Source organism: Papio anubis, chromosome 8 (assembly GCF_008728515.1).
Source record: "Papio anubis isolate 15944 chromosome 8, Panubis1.0, whole genome shotgun sequence".
NCBI classification, from domain to species: Eukaryota; Metazoa; Chordata; class Mammalia; order Primates; family Cercopithecidae; genus Papio; species Papio anubis.
Window position 1 is genome coordinate 102,609,212 of NC_044983.1, and position 14,217 is coordinate 102,623,428.

The 14,217-nt window shown below is 35.5% G+C and overlaps 1 protein-coding gene and 1 long non-coding RNA gene across 4 annotated transcripts in view; one reads left to right on the top strand and one right to left on the bottom strand.

The window, feature by feature from the left end:
• The window catches only part of ANGPT1 (angiopoietin 1), a 298,250-nt gene that overhangs the window by 45,402 nt on the left and 238,631 nt on the right, over window positions 1-14,217 (bottom strand). The window lies entirely within an intron of this gene.
• The window catches only part of LOC116276396, a 33,846-nt gene that overhangs the window by 14,445 nt on the left and 5,184 nt on the right, over window positions 1-14,217 (top strand). The window contains exon 3 of the long non-coding RNA XR_004185898.1: window positions 4,626-4,756. This is a non-coding gene — a long non-coding RNA (uncharacterized LOC116276396). The remainder of the gene's footprint in view (window positions 1-4,625; window positions 4,757-14,217) is intronic.

The window sequence follows — 14,217 nt, forward strand, 5'->3', positions numbered from 1 at the left end:
ACATGCTAAGGATATAAACATGGGGGATGAATGCTACTTCATGTAAATTACAAGTGCTACTAAGTCTTGAACCGCGAAACATTCATTATTCCTCAAAATATCAGTCTCTTCTACTCGTACATCATTCCAACCAATATATGCCACTGTTTACATTGCACATCTTGCAACTCGTCTCCACTTCTGCTTTATGTTTATGTTTTAATGTTTATTCAAGGCAGGACCTTAAGGAATTAGGTTCACACCTTATTAGAATATTTCTTTTTAAAAAAATAATTTTAGCTGAAACATTAACCTTAAGCATATTTTTATTTTGAGTTTGCTTTCAAATTGTTCTCAATTGGCTATTCATACGATACAAATAAATCATTCAATAAAATGTAAGGAGTAATAAGAATTAAGACATAGTCTTTTTTCCTTTACTCTATCTGCATAGTGCCTCACTCATGTTTTTATATTCTGGAGTCTCTGAGAAAATAAGAACAAAAAACTGGAAAAATAAGAAGGATATGAGATAGTGTATATGTGTGTGTGTGTATATATATAATGTATATGTGTGTGTGTATACATATACATATACACACACATACACACACCTACATATATTTTTTTAATCATTTGAGTTGGATAGGCAATGAAGTGGGTACCTAGGTGGATATGTTGAGCACCTAACTAAATGAGATGTAAAAGCTGTCCTTCTGAAACATGGACCAAGTATATTTTGATAGTAGAGCTCTTTATATTTGAGTTTGCTTTTGCTTGCTACCTTGAGCTTACCAAAAGTTAATTGCTTAGCGCACCCATCATCCATCTATTCAATGAACATTGAGGCCTTTCTCTATCTCAGAGACTGTTCAAGATTTCAAGATTCTGGCGATTCAAAGATGAGTAAAACATAGTTTATGCCTCAAGGAGCTCACAGTTTATTATGGGAAACAGATAAGTGAAAAGACAATTAAAATACAGCAAGTAAGTGTCATCATGAAGATGCTGATTTGATGCTTTTTGAGGTTATACTTGGAACAAATCTTAAAGGATGGATAGGAGTTCAGCAGCTGTTCAAACCTGGAGAGTACCTTCTAGGAAGAGGGGATGGTACTTGCAAATGTATGGAGAAATAAGAGTGTTGCTTAGAGAGAATAAGTGAGTGGGTAAGGCTAGAGCACTATGTGTATGTGCAGAAAATAACAAGACATGGGAGGGTTGGAGTGGGTGAGACATGGGAAAAGTAGACAGTAGACAAGGACTAGACTTCACAGGCCTTGCAAACCACAGTAAAGAATTTGAACTTTATCTTTGAATTTTGGAGGAACAACTGAGCGACTTTAACCAGGATGGAGGAATGATGAGACACATGTTTTTGAATGAGCTGCATGGACTTCATGGAGAAGGGGAAGAAGGAGTGAAACTCAAGGCAGTGAGACTAGCTGTAAATCATTTTTGATAATCTAGAGAAGAGCTGCCAAGACTAGAAACTGACCTCCAAGTCTTAAATAGATCTGGAAAGACGTCTCTTTACTCATGGAGCCTAACATAGCATTGATGACATTCATACGGGGAAAGGTCAAGAAAGAAATGTGGATTTTATTGTAATCCTAATACCTATACCAGCACACATATAGAGAGATACCTGAAGGCAGCCTTAATCTTGTGACAACTGATGATATATTCATACAATAGCTTCCCAATGCTGTTAGAGAAAAAAATGTAATGGCATGTAAAAGTGGTCATAAAATTATATTTGAAAATCATCTCATACAGAAACATGTAAAGTATAATTCTATTTCTATTTCTATTTTCACGTGGGGAGAGATTGTTCTTGAAGGATACCTCTAAAGAAAGAGATGAAATGGGGCTGTGAGCAGAAGTTTTACTTATAGTGTTCAAAATGTTATAAGAATGTGTTCAGATACATGTATATTTAAAAATAAATAATATTTTATATTTAGTGGGGAGAAACAAGGAAAATACTAAAAATCTGTAATATGACAAGAGTAGTTAAACTCAGTGACGAGATTTGGGTTGATTTTTATTTCTTCTTTTTGCTTTTCATCTCAAATTTATAATTGTGCATTTGTATTGCCTTGATTACACAAATAAATAATTATAAATTATGAGACTTAGATTGTAACTCTTATGTGAAAGGATAAAAGTATAAACAATGTATTCAAGCACATAGCAAGCAGTCTGTTATTTAGAATCGAACATTTGTGCTGAATTCCCTGCAAAAGACACTGTAGAAAATCATTGCATCCCGGAAAGTCTGTCTTTATTAGTGAACTTAAAGCTACTGCAGAGAAAATGGCATTGGCTTACCATAAGAAGGAAGGCCATTACAAATCACAGAGAAACAAAAAATCAAAGTTAAAATTGCCATTGCTCATTCAAGAGTGCTTATGGGCTAAACTCTCCCAGTCCCAGTAGAGCAGATTTCAGGCTAGGAGAGACGTAGCTACTTAATTTTGGAATCATTCACTTATTCTCTCAATTCTGATTCTGTCTTCACCAAACAAGGAACTTTCTGATTATAATTTGGCTTTCTGTGTGAAATTCTCTCTAAGAAGACCATGAGACTGGGTCCCTACCATATTCCTACTTTGACTGCAAATGGAGGCCTGACAAAAGTCTCTGTTAGTTTTGCCAATGTGTGTCTGTCTTTGGGAGGTCAAGGACCTCCAAAAGAGTGATCAAATTGAAAGTTCTCACCAGCTCTGGAAGGTGGCGAATTCATCCAGGTAACATGTCCCAAAACTCCCTTTGGTGATCTGTCACCTTACTTTCCCTGGTGAAACCCACCTCCACTTGGGCTGGCTGCAGCCTGAAATGTGAATTGGCACTTTAAAAAATTCTGCAATTTTGTATCACCAATGACTTGTAGCCTGCCTCTCAGAGTTTTAAAATACAAGCTTTTGTGTGGTAATTGAACATTAGAAAATTATTTGTACTACTGTGAAACAGAAGTTCCATTAATTATTGCAACCAACAAAAGCTGACTGAGATTTACTTGTATACTTTGCTCTGGCTCAAAATCTCTGCAGAATATTTGTAAAATATTGCACAAACATCCAATAATATTGTTTTTTGCTAAAAATAATATCAAATACCACAAACAATAGGATATATACATATACCTAGATGCAAACACAAGTTGAAATATATCTCCAAATATTAACTGATCTTTATTATTCTATTTCATAGTAGTGTAATGTTTTGCTCAGAGCCAGCCTAGGTTTTAGGAGTGTCTCATTCATACAGAGACATGAATCACCCATTAACTATACTGTGGGTAGATAGTATTCATAAATAAGATCCAGGCATGCAGGTGATGACCTATATGAATTTGAAGGGGATATTACTACATGATTCTGATGAAAACATTGTACTGGTATGCAGGAGCAGTGTTAGGTAGAGTTAGAGAGAGAGGGGCTAGAGTCTAGGCCAGAGAACACCTTGGGCATCAAGCTGTCAATACAACAACTTCAGTTTAGTACGGTAAGCCCTGTGAAGCCACTGAAGGACTTGAGCAAGTTTACATTAGTTCTAAGCACTACATTGCCCAGAAGGATATGAAAGCAGTGTGTACGATCAGTAGGAAATGAGCAAACATCAGACAGGGCGCTACATTTGGCAACTATTGTGATTCGTCCACTAGTTCTTGGATTCTAGGACAATACTTGACAAAATGCTCTCTTTGGACAGTCTGCAGAGAAATCTGAGATGCTAGCTGAAAACAAATATTCCTGGGATTAGTAAACAGGCCTTTTAAACAAAAAGTCAGATGATTTGTTATATGCACAACCATTAGAGGGCCACTGATCTAGGTTAATTCAAGTTTTATGTAAGAAATGTTTCTAAATAGTAAGATAGGTTCTTCAAAGAATGCCATATTAAACAGATGGGATTTTGAATTTAATGTTAGGGATACCTCTAGAATACAAGTCCCTCAAAAGCATGCATTTTTGTTTTGTTTTCTTATATGTCTTAAGTGCCTAGATCAATAACGGGTATATAGCTTGTGCTCAGCAAACATTTGTCCAGGGAATGCAAAATGATTCAAAGCTTGAGTTTTAGACTCATACAAGCTAAATTCCAGCTTACATAGCTTCGCTAAACCTTGGTATACAATTTGGAGATGTTAATATAGGGATCATAGATTTAATATAAAAATTTAATCAAATAACCACTGGAAATTATTTAGCATAGTGCCTGGCACAGAGCAAGTCCTCAATCAATGACACTTACTCCTTGTATTGCTATGAATAATTTTTAGCACATCTGCAATATTATATATTAATGGATTAAGGGAGTGAGATGCTGAATCGACATTGTAAAAAGCATTTAGGTTTAGAGGTTAATACCTGTATTAAAAAATAAACCAAGGTTTTTATGTTTTCTGGATCCTGCATTATCAGAGAACCATATGAGTTTGAGCATGCATAATGACATAAACTTTTTCCTTCCTTTGTTCTTTTGGTTCAGATAGCTTGCATCTTCTAGAGGTTTGTTGGAAGGGCTGAGTTCAAAGAAAGAAGAAAATGATGAAAAGGCAAACATTCAACAAGTTGGTCTTCTGGGTTCTGTTATTCTGTCGAATGGCTTATCTTTCTTTTTTTTCTTTTTGACTTCAGGTTGTATTTAAAAGGTCACACTGGGACAGCAGGAAAACAGAGCAGCCTGATCTTACACGGTGCTGATTTCAGCACTAAAGATGCTGATAATGACAACTGTATGTGCAAATGTGCCCTCATGTTAACAGGAGGTAAGTCCTATGGGGCCACTCTCTAAGCTATGTTTCATTGGTTTGGGGCTTAAGGTTTCTTATCTATGAGAACGGGGTATGATCTTATGGTCAGGAAAGTTAAGAGCAAGTCCCTAGAGATCATTTTGTTCTGTCCACGAATTTACCCTGCGTTCTTGTGTAAGACATTGCTAGCATATTTAGAGGTTTGCATCCTGCCCCAACATCAATAGTGAAAGTGTGCTAAGCTTGGTTCTGAATACATTTTTTAGTCTCTTAAGTCCCAGATATTCTACTTTCTAAATAAGCATCTTGATCCCCTTAGTAAGATGAACAATAGTTTGGGAACTCAGCATATACAGTAATTACTTCTTACAAACTACTTTGCAATTATATAGTAAGTTAATTGATCATTTTGTTGAAATGAGATAAGAAAAATAAAGAGGTGTAGTTAAACCAAAAGTAACACAGTTCAGACCAGCTATACCAGAGTTTTACACTATGTAATATTAATCATTGCAAGATATTTTAGCTAGTATAGGAGACATCATTAAATAATATCATATCATAGAGTAAGAAAGTTAATCCTTTTGTACATTTTAAATATTTTTCCAGCCTTATGATTGCCCCACAGAGAAATTCTCAGTTTGGTGCTATCACATCTGTAATACTTCCTCAGCACTTACCAATGATGCTTCTTGGCAAAAAGAAAACAAAAAACAAAAAAACCCGTAGTCTCAGAGCCTTGGTTAAGCAATGGCACATACCTAAAATTAAATAATGTTATTTTGTTTTAATTTTATGAGTTTCATATCTACCTTTTTTTTTTTTTTTTTTTTTTTTTTTTTAGACAGAGTTTTGTTCTTTTTGCCTAGGCTGGAGTGCAATGGTGCTGTCTCAGTTCACTGCAGCCTCCACCTCCCGGGTTCAAGTGATTCTCCTGCCTCAGCCTCCTGAGTAGCTGGGATTACAGGCGCCCACCACCAAATCTGGCTAATTTTTCTATTTTTAGTAAAGACGGGGTTTCACCATGTTGGCCAGGCTGGTCTTGAACTCCTGACCTCAAGTGATCTGCCCACCTTGCTTTCCCAAAATGCTGGGATTACAGGCATGAGCCACCCTGGCATCTGGCTATGTCTAACTTCTATTACAGCAAGTGGTGCTGGTTTCCTCTTTAAATGAATGATATAAACTTGCATTTTAGAATGCATTCACAATATTCTGTATTTAACAAATAATTGATTTAAAGAAAAAATTGATCCATATTAATAAAAGTTATAAGTGGATATGGCAAAACTGTGAAGTTGATACATGACTGACTGAAGTTTGGGAAACACTAAGATAAAACCCAATGGCAAATGCTATTGCTCAAGAATGTTATAGGGTCTGGCAGGAAAGGAGTTGGCATCAAACAAAATTGTAAGAGAAATTCCTATTTCAGTGTTTCTCCTCTCACAGTTTTACTGCTGCTTCTCTCTCTTACTATAGTAACAATCACTACCACCTTCAATTGTTCTAATATACTTTCTGTCTTAATTTTATTACAAAACATGTTTTCATATTAGTAAGGAAAAAATTGTTCAAATCTAATATTTTCTTTTCCCAACACTACATTACTACCATTATTATAACATATTACATATTGCTGCACATGTTGTACTATCTTACTTGAACTCCAGATCCACTCTGTGAGACAGCAGGGAGAGAAACTCATCTCTATATTGTACCTCAGGAAAATGAATGACAGTTAATGTTTGCCATTTCATCCCAAACATCTAGCACAGCTGATTGTGACACATAGAAACCTATTAGAAAATGTAGTACATGAATTAGTGAAGTAGTAGTGTACATGAATGAGTGTAGTACATGAATGACCATCTTGTAACTCTTGAAATAACTTTCAAATTTTAAAACCAATGAAATAAATCATTAGGTTGACGTTATCTTCATCAATGAATAGAGCTTGGAAAAGTATGGAGTGAAGGTTTTGGATAATTATTATTTTGAGACCAAGTCTCACTCTGTTGCCCAGGCTGGAGTGCAATGGCGTGATCTCAGTTCACTGCAACCTCTGCCTCCTGGGTTCAAGCGATTCTCTTGCCTCAGCCTCCCGAGTAGCTGAGACTACAGGTGCGCACCACCATGCCCAGCTAATTTTTGTATTTTTAGTAGAGACAGGGTTTCATCATGTTGACCAGGCTGGTCTGGAACCCCTGACCTCAGGTAATCCACCCACCTCAGCCTCCCAAAGTGCTGGGATTACAGGCATGAGACATGAGCCACCATGCCCAGCCAGTTTGGGATAAATCTTTTGTCTTCCTCCCTGTTGCCAACCCTTCCATTACTGCTATCATCAAATCACAACCCGTTGACCCCAGCCATGCCACCTATGTTGACATCTTTTCAATATGATACCCGCCCCAATATTATCAAAACTAACCTATTATGATTCTGCCTCTATCATATTCTTTTCTGCTTTTGTTTTTTTGTTTTTTGTGTTTTGAGATGGAGTCTCGCTCTGTCGCCCAGGCTGGAGCGCAGTGGCGCGATCTGGGCTCACTGCAAGCTCCGCCTCCTGGGTTCTCGCCATTCTCCCGCCTCAGCTTCCGGAGTAGCTGGGACTACAGGCGTCCGCCACCACGCCCGGCTAATTTTTTGTAATTTTAGTAGAGACGGGGCTTCACTATGTTAGCCAGGATGGTCTGGATCTCCTGACCTCGTGATCCATCCGCCTCGGCCTCCCAAAGTGCTGGGATTACAGGCGTGAGCCACCGCGCCCGGCCTCATATTCTTTTCCTTAAGCTTTGAACATATCCTTTTGGCGTCATATTTAACATCATCAAATATTAAAAAGTCTCCTATATGTAATTTTATGACTCCTCCCTCAGCCCTCACCCCCAGAAATAGTTGCTACAAATCTAAGATTTTTTTTTAAAAAAAATGGTACACACAAGGTAGGTCTTGAGCTTTTTCCTGAAATAAAATTCTTTTTATTACATCCCTGATCTCATAAATGAAATTGTCAGCAACTGTATACAAGGACAAAGGGACTTTGATTTTTCAATTTCCTGCACATTTTAATATTGAAATATTATTTTCTCCATGTCTATTTTTACAGGTATTTTTTCTTACCAAATAAATACAATACATGAAAAACCAACAGTAAAATCTTTCAAATGTGTCCTTAGAAGAGTATTCCAATATGTTCATATTTCTGTCATAATAATGAAAATATGGAGTAAAGCAAAGAGGAGAATGTACATCTTGGTTGTCATTGAGAAAATTTCACTGCTCAGATTTATGATTTTATTTCTACTTTAAATGATTGAACTTTGTCATGTTCTTTCATCCATAATTATTCTTGGACCCAGTTCTTACTCACCAATAAACACATGTTTGGGAGAGAATATTTCCACTTATTGCTTGGGCTGGAATAGTCTAAGTAAATGTGTTTTTGTAATAAATGCCATTACCTAATCAAATGTCCCTTTGAAAGAATCCAGGTCTTGCAAAGTTATTTATTATGGAAAGCTAAAATGTGGAATTTAGATAGCTAAGAACTGGAGAACGTAAGGATGAATGTCATTGACAGTCCAGGTAACTGGAGTATTGCCTGGAACTTAGGTCCTACTTAGATGCTCCCCACCACTACTACTTATTCTGTCAAAGTTTCCCTTAGAGCCATTTTCCTCATCTAATGATTTTTCCTTTCTTTTTTTTTAAACTTAGTATTTGAGCCTGTTGTCTATTTAAAATAGCATCTCTTAAGCAGTGAGACTTCGTACTCTTTGAAGCTAGTAACTCATAGCTCTTTGTCATTATCAATTAAAGTTTTGTTTTATCTTCTTTATTTATATATTTTTCCTTTGTTTCTTCTAAAAGGAATTAAGAGTAAAATAAGATTTATTTCCCACTAACTATCCTAGTTTTCTTCAAGTACAAAGAGGAATTCTAGTTGGAAAATCTGGTATCATTACCCTTATCGGTAAAAGACTGAATGGCAGGAAATAGGCTTAATTGAAAGCAGAAGGTATTTCAGCTAGACCGAAGGTAGGACTTGATCTTTGTTCTTCATTTCCTAACTTCCTTATTTCTTTGCTTTCTTCTGTCAATTTAAGATATTTTTAATGAGCACCTATTAAAGGGATTAATTACTATTAAAGAAATGAGCAAGACAGGCTAGAGCATAAGTTTCATTAAAAATGTAAAAGAAATATTTTTATCTACTATTTAACATTAAGAAAATGAAAATGTAATCTCATTCAATGCATACTTTTTGTATAGATTTATTGTATGTGGAGATAAATATGTGAAAAATTCTGATTCCAGAATTAAGACAATAACAAATTCTTGTTACTAGATTGTCACATTCAAAACAAACTTACCTTCAGCATAAAACAAATGATCTTTGGTACTAAATTAGGAGCTTTCAAAATCAGCATTTCTGAAAGTTTGCTTAAGCTACAGTTAACTAAAATTATTAAAATTATATTTAAAGAATTATTTCTAAAAATCTGTCATAAACTGTAATTATTAAAAATTGTTAACCACAAAAACAAATACATTATTGTTTTACATTCCTTACTTTAGTTTCAATATAATTTCCATATTTAGTGCATAATATAAAGGCTATGTAAAAATGTGACCTAACTTTCTATAGAAATAATCTATTGAAGTAGAAACTCTGATTTATTTTTCCCAACGCATAAACCATGTTAACTGATAGACAAGACTTTCTAAAGCTAACAAAGGATATTTTTCAGTTCAGTCCTTAAAGAGGGGAAAAAGCCATACACATAAATTTCTTAGTACATCTAGAACTTTCCAGATGCTAACAGCAGAGAGTTGATAAATGCTCACTTTGCCTACTATATAATCTTAAAGAAGACAAAGAAAATGATAGAAGCCAGCAGTTTTTTCAACTGGTGTATGACCTTGAAGTGACAAGATCTTTGGGAAAATATAATCGTCTTAGCATTTTTGAGAATCCAGTAAGGACCTGCTAAGCATGATCAGATAACTAAAATTCTCTAAGTTTCAAGGTAAAAATATTGAGAGAAAAGAAGATCCATATGACTAAAGTAAGATTGACTATATAAATATATATTGCATTACTTTTATTTCAACCCAATTTCTATATTTAGTACATAAAACGTAAGCCTATTCTACACAAATGTAAGTTCTGTGAATGCACGGATTTTGTGCTGTCCACTACTGTATTCCAAGTGACTGCCAAAGTGTGTGGCATATAGCATATGTTCAATAAATATTGGTTTGATGAGTAAATATGTTAGCAGAGACTCTGAAAGGACATTGCAAAATTACAAATTATTCTGGTGAAAAGACATAAAGTAAATGAATGTTAGTATAAATGTGACTCTTGCATGAACTTATTTTTAAAATGCCTAATACATACATGTACTTCTATGCTCAAACAAGAAACAAAGAGGTGACTATCAAGAACTGAAACTAACTTAAGAATAACCCCAAAGACTAAACTGCAGAATTGTAAAAATTTGAGTGTTAGGTTCCCAACTTTCAAATAAATTTGGGCTTCCTAAAATGCAAAGTTTAAGATTATATTCCTATTTTCTGGGGCAAAGTTTCATTTATTAGGAAAAGAGCAAAGAGTATCAGAAAATGTCTTTTATACGTTTGGAAAAAGGTGAATCAGAACTGATAGTCCTCTCGCGCAAGGCTACAACCAAAGCTTAATGATTGGCAGTGGATGAAAAATAACCAATTAACTTTGTATTGTACTCAGTAATGATATTTAAAAACTTATTGAACTCTTTCTAACAGATATGTTTGTATTATCCTAAATGATTTGTATTTAATAACTTATATGAAGCTTCCAAAAACTCTTGGAAATAGAGACCACAATAATACTTTTGGCAAGAACTGAGATACGGAAAAGTTAGATAATTTCCTATAGGTCACAGAATTTTGTCGGAAGTAGAATTTAAATGCAGGTACTCAACCTCCAGAGACCTTTGTTCTATCTACTCTTTCTACTGCTTCCATTAAAAGGAATGACATTCAAAGAGAATGATAGAGCTCTATTGTACTGTTTGCAGCATCTTTTCGCAAGCATTTCCTCACTTAAACATGGTTAAAAGCAAAATGAAGTATGAGGGAGAAGAGAGGCAGTAAAAGAATACCTAGAAGTTTTAAATGAATTCAATATTCCTAGCCAGGGTAAACAGCTTTTCATATTTAGAACAAAAAGAAGAGAAAGGAAAGAAAAAAAAAAACAGCCCCCCAAAAAACAAAAACAAGTCCTTGGCCTGAAGGGGATATAGTACGAGATGACAGAAGGAATACAGACTTCTAGCAAGGTCCTTTGCCTCCTGCATGCAAGACCCATGCAGCTGCTTCTTGAGGCTGGCTTTGGGTAGGGCCAACTTTGTCCACATAAATTCACCAAGAGATTTTTTCCATTATGATCCCATTGATGGCACCAGTCAATTTAGTTTAAACTCATCCTTAGTTAGTGATGAAAGACGAAAATCTTAATTTCTGTGCAAGTTCTTTTGCATACTGCTGATTAGAATGCATGCATTGAAAACGAACAAAAGAAATCTACAAAAACAGATATACCTTTTCATTTTGCTGTACATTTTATCACAGAAAAGAAGTGTTGAGAGACATTTTGTTTAGAATCAGAAGAATTAAAGAGTTAGGTTTCCTGATATTCAAATAAAGTTGAACTTCCTGAGTACAAAGTTGAGAATCAAATTCCTATTTTCTGGGCAAAGTTTCATTTATTAGTGATAAAATGTGAATTTTCTGCTTCAAAGATAAAAGACACAAATAATTTTAAAAGACCTGGAATAGTTATTACAAAACTAAATTTTAATGAGTTAAGTGTAAATGAATTGGAAACATGAATCTCAGATTTCTTATTAAAATATACATGAGGTTACAAGTTATGAGGAAAAATGTTTGGCAAAGTACATCTCAGTAGTTGCCAACCTTAAAACATTTGAGACTGAGTGTGGTGGCTCACGCCTGCAATCCCAGCACTTTGGGAGGCCAAGGTGATTGCATCACCTGAGGTCAGGAATTTGAGACCAGCCTGGCCAACATGGCAAAACACCACCTTTACTAAAAAAAAAAAAATACAAAAATTAGCCAGGTGTGGTGGCAGACACCTGTAGTCCTAGCTGCTCAGGAGGCTGAGCCAGGAGAATCACTTGAACCCAGGAGGCGGAGGTTGCGGTGAGCCAAGATCCGCCATTGCACTCCAGCCTGGGCGACAGAGTGAGCCTCCATCTCAAAAAAAACCACACCAAACCAAAACAAAACAAAACAAAAAAACATTTGAGACATTTTATCAGTTGTCCCAATAGCAGATGGTAACTGCTTTTTCGATCCTTTGCTTGCATCATTGAGTTCTTTTAGGCTTGAAGTGCCTTCCCTAGATGAATTGCTTTAGGATATTTCTTATTTGTTATTCCCAAGCATAAACAAAATACAAAGTTAATATTTTCCCAGGATTGCACAGAATATGTAATTCAGCTATTCAGTATCTTATCAGAGAGGAACTGCAAACTCAGGCATACTCTTCTGTATATTCATAGAACATCTTCATCCCATGCAAATGTATCATATGTACTGAGTATCTATGATCACTTATAAATACAAGAAATGCGTATGAGTAATGAGGACTCTGCTATACTTTTGCCTGCTTTGAAAAAATGCTTTAAACCACGTATTTTCAGGATTTGTGTATAAAAGACTTGGCCATGCTTAATTTTTAAAAATAAAGGTAGAAAGTGGACAAACTATTTTAAATATTTGATATAAAAAAATTATTTAATTTGTTTTAATGTATGTATCAGAGAAAACAGAGAATCCTTGCCTACACAGAAATAATTACTTCTGCTACCTTGAAGTTAGGATATCTTATAGTAAAACTGAAATGGTCATGAGAAATAATTGCTCTTTTATTTCATTTTCTTCCATCTTAATTCATCATCTTTATTATCGATTGCTCTGAGATAGATCACAGAATTCACGGCCCACTGGTCTTAAGATAAAGAGTTAATTGAACATTTCAAACTCCTTGATTTGTAATGAGATCAAAATGAAACATTTAAAAAAATTAGGAGCTTAAATGCCAAGATTTTATAACATGAACATTGTACAACTGTACTTATTTGAGTCTAATTATTTTCATATTTCTCTAATAAACCCCACTAAGCAAATAAGAAAATATGTTGGCACTGATGACCTTGTCTTTATTAGTAAATTATTATGATGCTCCACAAGGTCTTGTCTCTTTTTTTCCTGCCCTAAACATTCTGCCCCATTTTCTAGATAACTTACAGCTGGCACTTAAGTAGGATTTTTTTATAGGCTATAATAGTGCATTATCTTATTTGATCCTTAGAACTGTGCTGTGAAAATGGTTGGTCAGTTCTTAGAATCTATGTATTGTGAATGTGACCTTAAACAGTTCCTTAAACTCTGTGAGCATTAGTATCTTTATTATGGTATTTGCCACATCACTTAAGGCTGTTTGGGGGATAAAATGAGAAAATGCATACAAATACCTTCATGTGAACGATTCAGTAAATATCAAATACCATTGGTACTATTGTGGAGGATCTCTTGGTTATTAATTGATGAAGTAAGCATGAAAAGTCTGGGTCTTCTAACTTCTGCCCCGGCGTTCTGCAGGCTTCCCATTGCCCGAAAGAAAATGTCTAAAGGTGTAATAAAAACCTTTATGTTCTCCTTCCTGGTTATTTTTTAGCCCTATATTCTCCAACCCTTTAACCCACTGGCACTCCAGCCAAGCCAACCTGCTGGCAGACACTCTCTCCTGCTCTTCCAGAGTACAGACTGTGTAGAATCTCTTTCTGTTCAGTGAACTCTACCCATCCTTCAGGACCCAGAGCAGCTGTTGGATGAGTGAACTTTGTGGTCCCTCAGACAGTTAGCACCTACTGCCTCTGTATTTCCATAACATTTTCTTCTTCTCTTTGTTTAGCGGCTATCATCTCAATGTGTAGCATTTTGTTTGTCTCCTACAGAAAACTGTGCATGCTTTAAAGTCAGAAATTTTGTTTCCAAAAATTCCTGTCCCCTATCTCTATCCATTGGTTAATATTTGCAGAATTGATTCTAGACTCAATTTTCTTCTTTTTTTTATGCTGTCACATATGCTCAGGATAGCTTTGGAAGATCATAGAGAATGAGGGCTCTAAACAGTGTTTGAGGAAACATTTAACCTAGCAGATCTGGTTCTTCTGGTTCGATTGTGGTTCCCATCTGTAGAGAATGTTTTACTTGTTTGCCTCATCATGGACAAGCAGGCTGGCTAAACTACAAATTGTTCCATAAACATTGAACTTCTCTCCAGGACTGCCTATTCCTCCACCTTCATTTCCTGCAAGTCATTTCTTGTTCACTGTGCACGAGCTGCACTGATGTCCCTACACATCCCAAGCTGGCTTTCTTCCTCATCGCCTTTG